We start from the raw sequence: 13045 nt of genomic DNA on the forward strand, positions 1-13045 counted from the left end.
GAGGAGAATCATTGCTTCAGAATTAGATTGGAGCAAATGGAAGCTGATGACTTTATGAGAAATCAAGATGCTGTTAAACAGATCCAAACAAAATATCTCATGGGAAAAACCACTGACCTGGAAAATAGTTCCAGGAGAGATAATTTAAAAATTATTGGACTGCCTGAAAGTCATGACCAAAGTAAGAACCTAGAAATCATCCTTCAGGAAGTTCTCAAATAAAACTGCCCTGATGTTTTAGTACCAGAGGGCAAAATAGAGGTGGAAAGAATCCACCGATCACCTCCTGAAAAAGATCCCCAAAAGAAAACTCCTAGGAATATTATAGCCAGATTCTAGAATTCCCAGATTAAGGAGAGAATATTACAATCAGCCAGGAAGAAACAATTTGAATATTGTGGAAACACAATCAGGATAACCCAGGATCTGGCAGCTTCTACACTGAGGGATCCAAGGGCTTGGAATATGATATTCCAGAGGGCAAAGGAGCTGGGATTAAAACCAAGAGTCACCTACCCAGCAAAACTGAGTATCATGTTTCAGTGGAAAATATGGGCATTCAGGGGAATAGAGGACTTTCAAGCATTCTTGATGAAAAAAACAGAGTTGAACAGAAAATTTGACATTCAGATACAAGAAACAAGAGAAGCATGAGAAGGTAAATAGGGAAAAGGAATCATAAGGACCTTATCAAATTTGATCTATCAACATTCCTACATGGAAAAACAATAATCATAACTTAGGAAACTTTTCTCAGTAGTTGAAGGGATTAGAAAAAAAATATATATGTGCATATATATATATATATTTGTCTATATATGAGGGTATATCGGCATATGAATACATATGTGATTGTGTGTATATATGTCTACAGGTATACATAGATAGAGGGCACAGGTCCAATTTAACGGGAAGGAATGATACTTAAAAGGTGAAATTAAGAGGTGAGAGGAACATAATGAGAGGAGATGGGGAGAGACATATTGGGGTAAACTATCTCATACAGAAGAGGCAAGGGAAAATGGTTACAATGGAGGGGAAGAATAGTAAGGCAAAAGGGAATGGCTCAACCTTATTCCCATTGAATTTGGCTTGAGGAGGGAGTGAGATACACACTAAATAGGGTATCTCACCCTCCAGGAGAATAAGGGGGGAAGGGGATAAGAAGGGGTATGACAGAAGCGAGGGTAGGCTGGGGGGGAGGGAGGTTGGAAGCACTCACTTTTGAAAATAGATGGGATCAATGGGGAGAGTAGAGTGGGTGGGAGGTGGGATGGGAGGGAGGGAAGTGTAATCAGTCTTTTACAACGTATCTACTATGTTTTTGTTTTGCATTAGCCACACATGTGCAACCTATACTGAACTGCATATCTTCCCAGTAGGGGTGGGTGATGGGGAAGGAGGGGAATGAATCTGGAATTGAAAGTTTTGAAATAAAAAAGTATACATACATACATATATATATATATATATAGATATATACATGCACACACACTATTATTAACACCATCTTACATGTAATTGGAAAATGGGATGTGCAGGCACTGAGGCATAGAGATCCACTGGAAAAGTCAAAAGGGGTATGGGGGAAAATGTGGGAGAGAGCAGACTGGAGGAGGGGATATCCTGTGGGACTGCTATTTTGGGGCGGTGGGTGGGGGAGAAATGGGGAGAAAATTTGTAACTCAAAATCTCGCGGTAACGGATGATGTTAATCAGAAGTTAATAAAGCATTAAAAAAAAAAGGAAAAAAATGGACCTAGTTACCAGCATGAGCTACTCAATAAAAGTAGAAAATTCACTAGCACCTCTTCTTTGAGGACATGTAAGGAATGTGGGAAATCCTATCTTATCATCCCGGGGAATCATCTTTAGAATGTACATCACTGTTATCTCAGTTCAAATTCCAAACTATCTCTCAGGATTTCTCACTAGAACAAGAAGTCTCTGTGGCTTTAACAATGCTCATAGTTGTGACAGCTGGACAGAGCAGGGTGTTAGATGATGCGCTTCCAAAGGCCAGGGACTCAATTAAGGGCGATCTTTATTTATGGCTAAAATATTTGTCGTGGCCACATGACTTTTATAGGCAATGGGGTATAGAAATCTATCTTGCCCTACAGGAAAATAGAAGGGAAGGGATGAGAGAAGGGGGGTGGGGTGATAGAAAGGAAGGCTATTTGGGGGAAAGGGTAATCAGAATGCATGCTATCTTGGGGTGAGGAGGATGGGAGTGATGAGGAGAAAATTTGGAACTCAAAATCTTGTGGAAGTGAATGTTGAAAACTAAAAATAAATTATTTTTTAAAAAGAAAAGAAAAGAAAAGAAACATAGCTAGGCTCAAAGTTTAGTAAAAATATAATTATAAAATCCTCCCAAAATCATGTTAATAGGATTCATTTTCTGTTTTTTTTTCCCACCTCCTTTATATAAAAGAAAAAAACCCCAACTCACCGTACTCTGGACACATGACTCTACAAAAGCAATACTAAGAGAACACAGTTGATGATGATTTAGTGATGTAACTTATTTCCATTTCAAATTCTCACAATACTGTAACATGCTTTACTTACTAGCTTCTGTGGGTAGATAATATTCTTTCACCCAGCCAAAAAAAGTTTAAATTGAAATAAAAATTGCTTAGTTAATCTTATCTTCATTAACATATATGCATGGATTTTATCTTAGAAGTTATTTCTAAGAAATAGCCATCATCTATCCCATATGATCTCTTAAAAGCCTAGAGTAGTGTTAAAGAAGGTATTCCCAACCTGAGGGTTTATGAATTTGCATTTAAAATATTTTAATAACATAATATCCTTATTTTTTAATTATTTTGTAGTCTTATATATTATATTTTGTGCATTTAAAAACATGATACTAAGAATGGGTTCCCAGGCTTGAGCAGACCTCCAAAGTTGTCCATGGCATAAAAAAGTTAAGAACTAATGATTTAGATGAAAAAAAAGGAGAGCAAAAAATATCTTGTATAATATTAAATTCTGTTACTTATATTTGTTACATGAAAGAAAATATTTCGTTCCCACTTGATAGTATTTTATATTTTTTTCAATTACATGTAAAGGTAGTTTTCAACATACACTTTTATAAGATTTTGAGTTCCATTTTTTTCCCTCATTGACTCCCCTGTACCCTCCTCAAGACAGCACTGGTACAATCATAATATTCCTCATTAGTCACATGAAAAAAGAATCAGAACAAAAGTGAAAAACCACAAGAAAAAAAAATCAATTACAACCCAAAAGAGAAATTAGGATGTTTCAAACTGCAGGTAGACTCCATAGTTCTTTCTCTGGATGTGGATAGGTTTTTCATCATGAATCTTTTGTAACTATTTGCAATCATTGTATTGATGAGAAGAGCTAAGTCTATCAGAGTTGGTCATTGCACAATATGGCTGTTATTGTGTACAAGATTTTCCTTGTCCTCCTCATATCACACAACATTAGTTCATGTAAGTATTTCCAGATTTCTCTGAAATCTGCCTGCTCATCATTTCTTATGGAACAAGAGTATTCCATTACATTCATATGCCACAACATGTTCAGCCGTTCCCCAAGTAATGGGCATACCCTCAATTTCAAATTCTTTGCCTCCACACAATCAGTTGTTATAAATATTTTTGTACATGTGGGTTCTTTCCTCATTTTTGTGATCTCTTTAGGATACAGCCCTAAAAGATGTATTGCTGGATCAACACAGTTTTATAACCCTTCGGGCTTAGCTACAAATTGCTTTCCAGAATGTTTATATCAGTTCACAACTCCACCAACAGTGCATTACTGTTCCATTTTTACCACATTTTCTCCAGCAGTTATCATTTTTATATTTTATCATATTAGCAACTTGATAGGTGAGAGGTGGTACCTCAAAGTTGCTATAATTTACATTTCTTTAATCAATAGTGATTTAGAGATTTTATTCACATTATGAAAGATAGTTTTGAATTATTCATCTTCAAACTGCCTGTTCATATTCTTTGACTATTTATCAATTGGAAAATGACTTATATTCTTATAAATTTGACTCATTTCTCTATATATTTTAAAAATGAGGCCATTATTAAAGATACTGGTTGAGAAAAAATATACTCAATTTTCTGATTCCTTTTCTTTAAAATGTATTTTCTTTCAGTTTACAACATTCAACTCCATATTTCCTTGAATTCCAAATTTTCTCCCTTTCCTTCTCATCCCTTCGCTTTAAACATTAGTCAAGTTGTAAAGAAGTGTTATAACCAATGGGGTGAACAATGAGAATAAAGACCAAAACCAAACCAAACACAAAAGAAAGCAAGTAAATAGTTTGTTTCAATTTGCATTCAGACTCTGTAGTTCTTTTCTCTGGATGTGGATATCCCTTTCCGTGATAAGTCTTTGGAGCCAAGAGGAGCCCAGTCTATCAAGTCACAGATACAATATGTCTGTAATTGTGTATAAAGTTCTTCTTGTTTTGCTCTCCTCATTCAGCATCTGTTTATATAATTTTCTTGAGGTTATTATGAAGTCCTTCTGCTCTTCATCTCTTACAGGACAGTGGTATTCCATTATATTCATATGCCACCGCTTGTATAGGCATTCCTCAATTGATGGGCATCCCTTGATTTCCAAATCTTTGTCACCACAAAAGTTGCTATAAATATTTTTGTACATATGGCTCCCCCTTCCACTTGTATGATCTCCTTAGGATACAGTCCTAGAAGTAGTATTGCTAGGTCAAAGGGTAAGCACATTTTTATAGCCCTTTGAGCATAGTTCCAAATTACTCTCCAGAATGGTTGAACCAGCTCACAACTCCACCAACAATGCATTAGAGTTCCAATTTTTTCCACATCCTCTCCAACATTTATTATTTTCCTGCTTTGCATCTTAGCCAATCTAACAGGTGAGATGTGGTACTTAAGAGTTGTGTTGATTTTCATTTCTATAATCAATAGTGATTTAGAGAATTTTTTGATATGCTTATAGATATCTTTACTTTCTTCCTCTGAAAACTGCCTTTTCATGTCCTTTGACAATTTATCAATTGGTGATCTACTTCCTTCCTAATCTAATTCACCTGATTTCTCCAGATGCTAATGTCATTTCCCGGAAAATTTTTTACACTATATTTATTCTCTATGTGATGTAGTGAATAGAACACTGGACATAGGATTAAGAAAATCTGAGGTCAAAGCAAATCTCTGACACAAGGTATGTCACTTTGCTTAATTTCTTAACAACTGTCTGCTTTAGTGTTCTTATCTTTAAGATTAAAATAATGATAAAATCCACCTCCCAGCGTTTTTGTGTGGATAAAATTATTTAACATTTGTAAATCACTTTGCAAAGCTTTAAGCACTGTATAAAAATAATCTGTCAAGTTTCTGAGACCCAATTTGAACTTAGGTCCTCCTCATTCCAGGGCCTGTGCTCTATTCACTGCACCACCTATCTACCTGAAGTATTGTTATTTTATCTCCCCCAAAGAAATGTCAGAACTCCATGGACAGGGACTGTTCTATTTTTGTCCTTGTATATCCAGTTGATTATACACTGTAGCTACTTAATAAATAATTTTTGGTTAATTGATAACTTATACACTAAAATTAATAGTAATAGCAAAATCAATTATGGTTTTTCAAGCATTTTGCAAATACTACTTAATTTTCTTTCCCTTCATAAAAACCCCAGGAGATAGGGAATAATCTTGTCCTAATTTTGCAGATGAGGAAATTGAAGCTTTCCCAAATTTATACTGAAAATTAGTAAGTGTTCAAGGCAGGAATTTAACTGACATGTCCATTACTTCATATCCAGTGCTCTGTTCACTGCATCATTCAGTTAAACTAGTAAAGACTTCTTTGATTCTGATTAACTGCTTGCACTACCAAATGGTCTGCAATCTAATTGTTTAAAGAACAGAGGGTGGGTAGACCTTAGCTATGGCCTGGAGTTTGATACTGAACCGGTCTTAGTGGTTATTAAACTGGGATCTATAATTTAAAAACATCATTATTATAGGAAAAAATTTTTTATTTTTTATTTTAAATTTTATATATTTAATTTTTTATTTTGTTTTGTTATTTTATATTTTATTTTAAAATATTATTCTGAAAAGGGGCCAATAAATCTAATCACCCTAACAAAAGGATCCATAATACACAAAATGCTGAGAATCTCTGGTCTAGATAAAACTAACCCCTGAATTCATGATTTGTATTTTTATTATTATTATTAATGATCTATGAATTTTTTAGTTCTGTGTTGACAAAAATAACCAAGTTCAGGTGATAGATTTCAATTAATATTGAAAGAATGCTTTAGCTGCATGTATGATTTTCCTGAGAGCTGTGGTGCATTATCCTCATCTTCTTGAGGCCTACTGTCATGACTTTGCAAAGTACTTCATGTTATTTTGCTAAAGGATTATACTGGTTGCATAGATATTTCTGAATTGAAAACTAGGAGAATTTGAATTAAAAAACTGCTGCATATATTTATCAATAGTGTGAACCTGGGTAAGTCTCTTAATCTCTCTCACCCCCAGTTTCCTTATCTGTAGAATAGTAATAATAGTAACACCCACCTTATAAGTTTGTTGTGAAGGAGAACATTTATGTGTATAAATTTTAGCTATTTTAACAAATTATTTTGGGTTCCAAAATAAATAAATAAACAAACAGATAAATAAATAAATTAATTATCTGGGCTACATAATGAGGGCAAATAATTTGGAAAAATAAAACCCAGCAGATCACTAGACAATGAACATATACTCCAAGGTCATGTGACTGCATGAAGTAATAGTATTAAGAAAGAGGTATGTATTTTGTACATTTTGCAGCTTCTCAGGTAATAAGAATTATATAAAACTGATGTTACTTACTATTTAGAAATCATATATAATGGAGAGATCATTTCACTCATTAGTGACTGGTACACTATAAAATGAATGAAGCTATTCTTCTATTAACAAAAAAAAAGCTATAGATCTGATAGTAGTAAATTTCAGTGAAATTTCCCTACTGTTTATTTTTATATGAAAATGGAAGCCATAAGTGATAACAAAAATGTCTTAGGTTCATTATGTTCATCTATCTTTTCATTCATTTAAAAAATCAATCATCTAAATTTCTCCAATGTAGGCAGAGATTAAATGGAAGCATAAAAATCAGACTCACCTGAGCTCTCCCAAACACTCCTACAACTGCCTATAAAATGTGAATCTGAACAAACTTTACAGTGGCAGAATCCACTAAGAGAAAGAGTGTGGCAGATTTCCAGCCAAGGCAACCTGGAAGGTTGATAGGAAGAATCTGTTGAAAGAGGCTGGGAGAGGAGTATGGTTTAATGTGCAGACTGCAGCAGAGAGGATTCAAACATAACAAAGCTGGAGCAGATCTCAGTAGGCTGAATCATTGTCAGCAGTGGCAATTCCCATAACTGTCAGTACGAGGGGGTGTCTGTCAGAACTGGATGAGATAGTAGTATAGCCTTGTGCAAGGTTGGTAATAGCAGCAGCAGCTACTCCTAGGGTGTTAAGCACACAGACTACATGTTTGAAAGTCACCAATTTAAATTACTGGCAGCCAAGATAACAGAGTAAACAGTAAATTACTCTGACCCTTCTTTGTTGACCTTGAAAAATCCAGAGAGGGGAGCTAGGTTGCTCAGTGAATAGAAAACAGGTCCTAAAGGCAGGAGGACCTGAGATAAAACTGACCTGATGCCTGACACTTAACTAGCTGTGTGACCTTGGGCAAGTCACTTTATCCCAATTGCTTTGCCTTCCCCCCTCCAGAAAATAAAAGAATAACCCAGAGAATATTTTCCCAAGAAAAATCCTGGAATAGCACAGCCAGCAGAAGAACAAAATACAGCAGTCTTTTAGCTCTGTAGGATAGCAGAATTAACAGGAAAGGTCTCTCTTCCTGTGGCTGAAGGAGAGCAGTAGAGGACAGGAGGTTTCCCAGCAAGCCAGCACCAGGTCCCACCTAAGTGTATCAGTGGGAGATGCTCAGCGCAATGGTGAAGGAGCCAGCAAGCACCACCAGCAGGATCCCTCAGTGCCTTTGCACATCCAGGAAAATCTGCAGACACCAAGGTAGACAGGCATTCACCCAGAGGCTGAGCCTACTTGTATGCAGCCCTAGAGGAGGATACCTCTAGTGACTAGATCACACCTTCACCATACCTAATGCAGTGAGTTTCAGTGTTACCCTTAGGAAATGCAGAAAAACCTCACCAGGCCTTATGAAACACAGGTCAGCTCCAGCTCAGGACAAGGGAAGTTACAGCATTATTTAACTTCCACTTACTAGAATCAGAGGCCTCAGGATAAAACTAAGGTCCTTAGGCCCCCACAAAAAAAAGTTTGTGACAGTACTGTGAACCAGAAGCAGAGATCCACTTAAAAAATTAGGAAAAAGACAATCACAAAGAGGAAAATCAACTTAGAAAAACAAAGACCATAGATTCTTACTAAGATTGAACTATGATTTTAGAAGAGGAAAACATTGAGACTATATATGAAAAGCCCAAAAGGAATATGAATTGGTCTCAAGTCCAACAAGCATTCTTGGAAGAACTAAGAAGGATTTTAAAAGTCAAATTAGAGAGGTGGAAGAAAAATTGATCAATTCCTTTAAAAATAAAATTGACAACATGTACAAAAAATTACTTATGCAAACAACTCCTTTACAAGTAAAATTGGCCAAGTAGATGAGGAGGTATAAAAGCTACCTGACGAAAACAATTCATTCCAAATTATAATTGGGTAAATAAAAGCTAATGACTCTATGAAGTCTCAAGAATCAATCAAATGAAATCAAAAGAATGAAGAAATAGAAGAAAACAAAAAAATATATCTCATTGGAAAAGACAACTGACCTGGAAAATAATTCCAACAGAAATAATTTCAAAATTATTGGTCTATTAGGGAGCCACAATGAAAAAAAAAGTACCTGGATATTACTTTCCAAGAAATCCTGAAGGAAAACTGCCCTTAAATCCTAGAACCATAGGGTAAATGAGTCAACAAAAGAATGCACCAATTACCTCCTGAAAGAGACCCTTAATTGAAAATGCCAAAAAGTAGTCTAACTAAATTCCTGAATTTTTAAGTCAAGGATAAAATACTGAAAGCAGTCATAAAGAAAAAAAAACAAATATCTTGGAACTACAATTGGGATCACACAGATCTTTGCAGCTTCTATATTAGAAGATCAGAGAACTTGGAACATGATATTCCATAAGCTTGGATTATAAGCAAGGAAAAACTACCCAGCAAAACTGAGCATAATCTTTCAGGCAAGGGGATGAATATTCAATGAAATAAGGGACTTCTTGACTTTCCCAATAAAAAGCTCATAGTTTATTGGGAAATTTGATGTTCAAATACAAAAGTCAAAAGAGGGATATAAAAATAAACAGGGAAAAAAAAAAACATGTTATAAAATAAGGACAAACTGTTTACAACCTGACCTGAGAACATGACACTTGTAAATCTTGAGAAGTGTATATTTATTACATCATTTAAAATCATATACATAGATTTGGGTTTGAGTACAGATTAATTGATTTGATGATGCAAAACCTAACTAAAGGGATTGTAATGGGAGAAAAAAAGGAGGGAGCAGAAAGGGGTGAATCACATCACATGAAGAGGCACAAAAGCATATTACAGTAGAGGGAAAGAAGGGAGGGAGATGAGCATTGTTTGAACTTTACTCTCATTGGATTTGATTCAAGTAGAGAATAAGATACTCAGTTAAGTATAGAAATCTAACTTTTCCTATAGGCAGTAGGAGGGTAAAGAGGAATGAAAAGGGAGGGGGTGGTTAGAAGGGTGGGAAGAAGTGATAAGGGAAAAGGGAAAGAAAAGGGAGGTGGATTGACAGAAGAGAGGGTAGATATAGGGAGGTAGTGTTCAAAACACAAAACCCTTTTGAGGAGGGACAGAAAGAAGTGAGAAATAAGAGCATAAACATGGGGATGATAGGATGGAGAGAAAGACACAAATAGTAAGCATAATTGTGAATCAAATGGAATGAACTCTCCTATAAAATGGAAGCAAATAATATAGTGCATTAAAAAACATGATCTGCAATGTTATTTACAAAAATACATTTGAAATAGGGGGATACACACAGCATGAAAGTAAAAGGCTGGAGTAGAATATATTATGATTCAGCTGAAGTCAGAAGGAAAGTAGGGGTAGCAAAATTAAAAATAGATCTAATCAAATGATACAACAAAGAATCTGTATTATGCTAAAAGGCACCACAGGCAATGAAGTAATTTCATTATTAAACATATATGCACCAGGTGGTATAGTATTCAGATACTTAGAAGAGAAGTTAAGGGAGTTACAGGAAGAAATAGAGAGTAAAACTATACTAGTGGGGAACCTCATCCTCCCCTTTTCTGAACCTGTGAAATCTTACCTCAAAATATACAGGAAAGAAATTAAGGAGGTGCATAGAATTAAGAAAAGGTAGATATAGTACACCTTTGAAGAAAACTGAAAGGGTTAGAAAGGAATATGCCTTTTTGTTGGTGGTAATGGCACATACACAAAAACTGACCATGTACTAGGGCATAAAAACCTAACTGTCGACTGCAGAGAGGAAGAAATATTAAATTTATCCTTTTCAGATAACAATTAAATAAAAATGCTATGTAATAAAGGGCCATGGAAAGACGGACCAAAAATTAATTGGAAACTAAATAATGTAATCCTAAAGAATTTACTAAAATCATAGAAACAATAAATGACTTCATTCAACAGAATGACAATAATGAGACAACATACCAAAACTTACGGGATGCAGCAACAGAAAGATGAGATCAATGTATTGGACATGCAACTGAAAAATTTAGAAGAAAAAAAGAAATTAAAAATACTCAATGAAATATCAAATTAGAAGTATGGAAAACCAAAGGAATGGTTAATAAAATTGAAATTAAGAAAACTGTTGAATAAAAAAAAAAGCTAAGAACTGGGTTTATGGAAAAACCAATAAAACTGATGAACCTTTGCTTAATCTGTTTCAAAAAAAAGAAAGAAGAAAACCAAATTACTAGTATCAAAAATTTAAAAAGTGAGTAAATCACCAAATGAAGAGGAAATTAACACAATGATTACTAATTATTTTGTCCAATTATATGGCCATAAATTTGGCAATCTTAGTGAAATAGATGAATAATTGAAAAATATAAATAGCACAGATTAACAGAAGAGGAAGGAAAGTACTTAAATCGCTCCATATGAGAAAAAGAAGTTGAACAAGACATCAGTGAATTCCCTAGGAAAAAAATCTCCAGATAGATTTACAAGCAAATTCTATCAAATAAGAAAAAAAAGCAATTAATTTCAATACTATATAGACTATTTGGGAAAATAATTGGTGAAGGAGCCATAACAAATGTGTGTTATGATACTAATATCATACCAGTACCTAAACCTGGAAGTGTAAAAACAGAGAAAAAAAAATATAGACCAATTTCCTTAATGAATCCCTAATGCACACATTTTAAATAGAGTATTAGCAAAATGATTACAACAATTTATCCCAAGAATAATACACTTTGATCAGTTAGGACTTAAACCAGGAATGCAGAACTGGTTCAATATTAGAAAAACTATCAACATAATTGATCATATCAGCAACAAAATCAACAGAAACCAATATGATTATCTCAATGGACACAGAAAAAGCTTTTGGCAAAATACAACACCCATTTCTATTGAAAACATTAGAGAGCATATGAATAAATAGAACATTCCTTAAAATGAAAAGTAGCATCTCCTGAAAATCATCAGCAAGCATTATATGTAATGAGGATTAGCTAGATTCATTTCCAATAAGATCAGCAGTGAAGCAAGCATGTCCATTATCACCACTGTTTTTCAATATGATACTAGAAACTTTAGCTTTAACAATAAGAGAACAAAAAGAAATTGAAGCAATTAGAAGAGGCAAAGAACAAACTAAGTAATGACTTCTTAGAGAATCCTAGAGAATCCAATAAAAATTACCTGAAATAACCAATTTTATCAAAGTTGCAGGATATAAAATAAGCCCACATAAATCTTTGGCATTTCCATATATTATTAACAAATCCCAACAGCAAGAGATAGAAAAAGAAAGTCCATTTAAAGTTACTGTAGACATTATAAGTGATTTTGAAGTTTACCACAAACCCAGGAACTATATGAACGCAATTGCAAAACATTTTTCACATAAAAAATTCAGATCTAAATAAAAGGAAAAATATCAGTTGCTTGTTGGTAGGTCAAGCTAATATATTAAAAATGACAATTCTACCTATATTAATACACTTATTCAGTGCCATACCAAACTACAAAAAATATTATAAAAAGCTATAAAAATATTATCAAAATTCAAGTGTAAGAACAAAAGCTCCAGAATTTTAAAGGAATTAATAAAAAGAAATTCCAGGAAAGGTGACCTAGCCATACCATATTTTAAATTGTATTATAAAGCAGTAAATCATCAAAACAAAGTTTGTACTGGTTAAGAAATATAGGGTAGGTCAGTGGAATATGTTAGTTACACAAGACCCAACAGTCAATGATGATAGCAATCTACTTCTTGATAAATCCAAAGACCTCGCCTTCTGGGATAAGAACTCACTATCTGACAAAAACTGCTGGGAAAATGTAATGGTAATGTAATTTTGAATTTGAAGATCCCTTTGTGTTGGCAAAAGTAGCAGGTACTTAACACTTACTTAGTAGCTGATCAAGCCTCTGATTGGGGGAACAGAAGGTATGAACTCCTGTCCCCTTGTTACTGATATAACAGGAAATTGACCAAAGGAAGTACATAATATTGTGTATATAACAAAAGCCCCAGAGAAGCATATGGCAGCAAGCACCCCAACCCTCCCCAGGGTGTCTGCCACCACAGGTTCTTGGATTTGCTTTGATAAAGGAAAGCAACTCAAAATGGGTGAACAAGCTTACTTTAATCAGTCAAACATGTATCATTTACCTAGTTCAGGGGAAAGAGGTCAG

This window comes from Petaurus breviceps, unplaced genomic scaffold, assembly GCF_028583685.1.
Source record: "Petaurus breviceps papuanus isolate PSGF00001 unplaced genomic scaffold, PetGlider_PUasm1.0 125, whole genome shotgun sequence".
NCBI classification, from domain to species: Eukaryota; Metazoa; Chordata; class Mammalia; order Diprotodontia; family Petauridae; genus Petaurus; species Petaurus breviceps.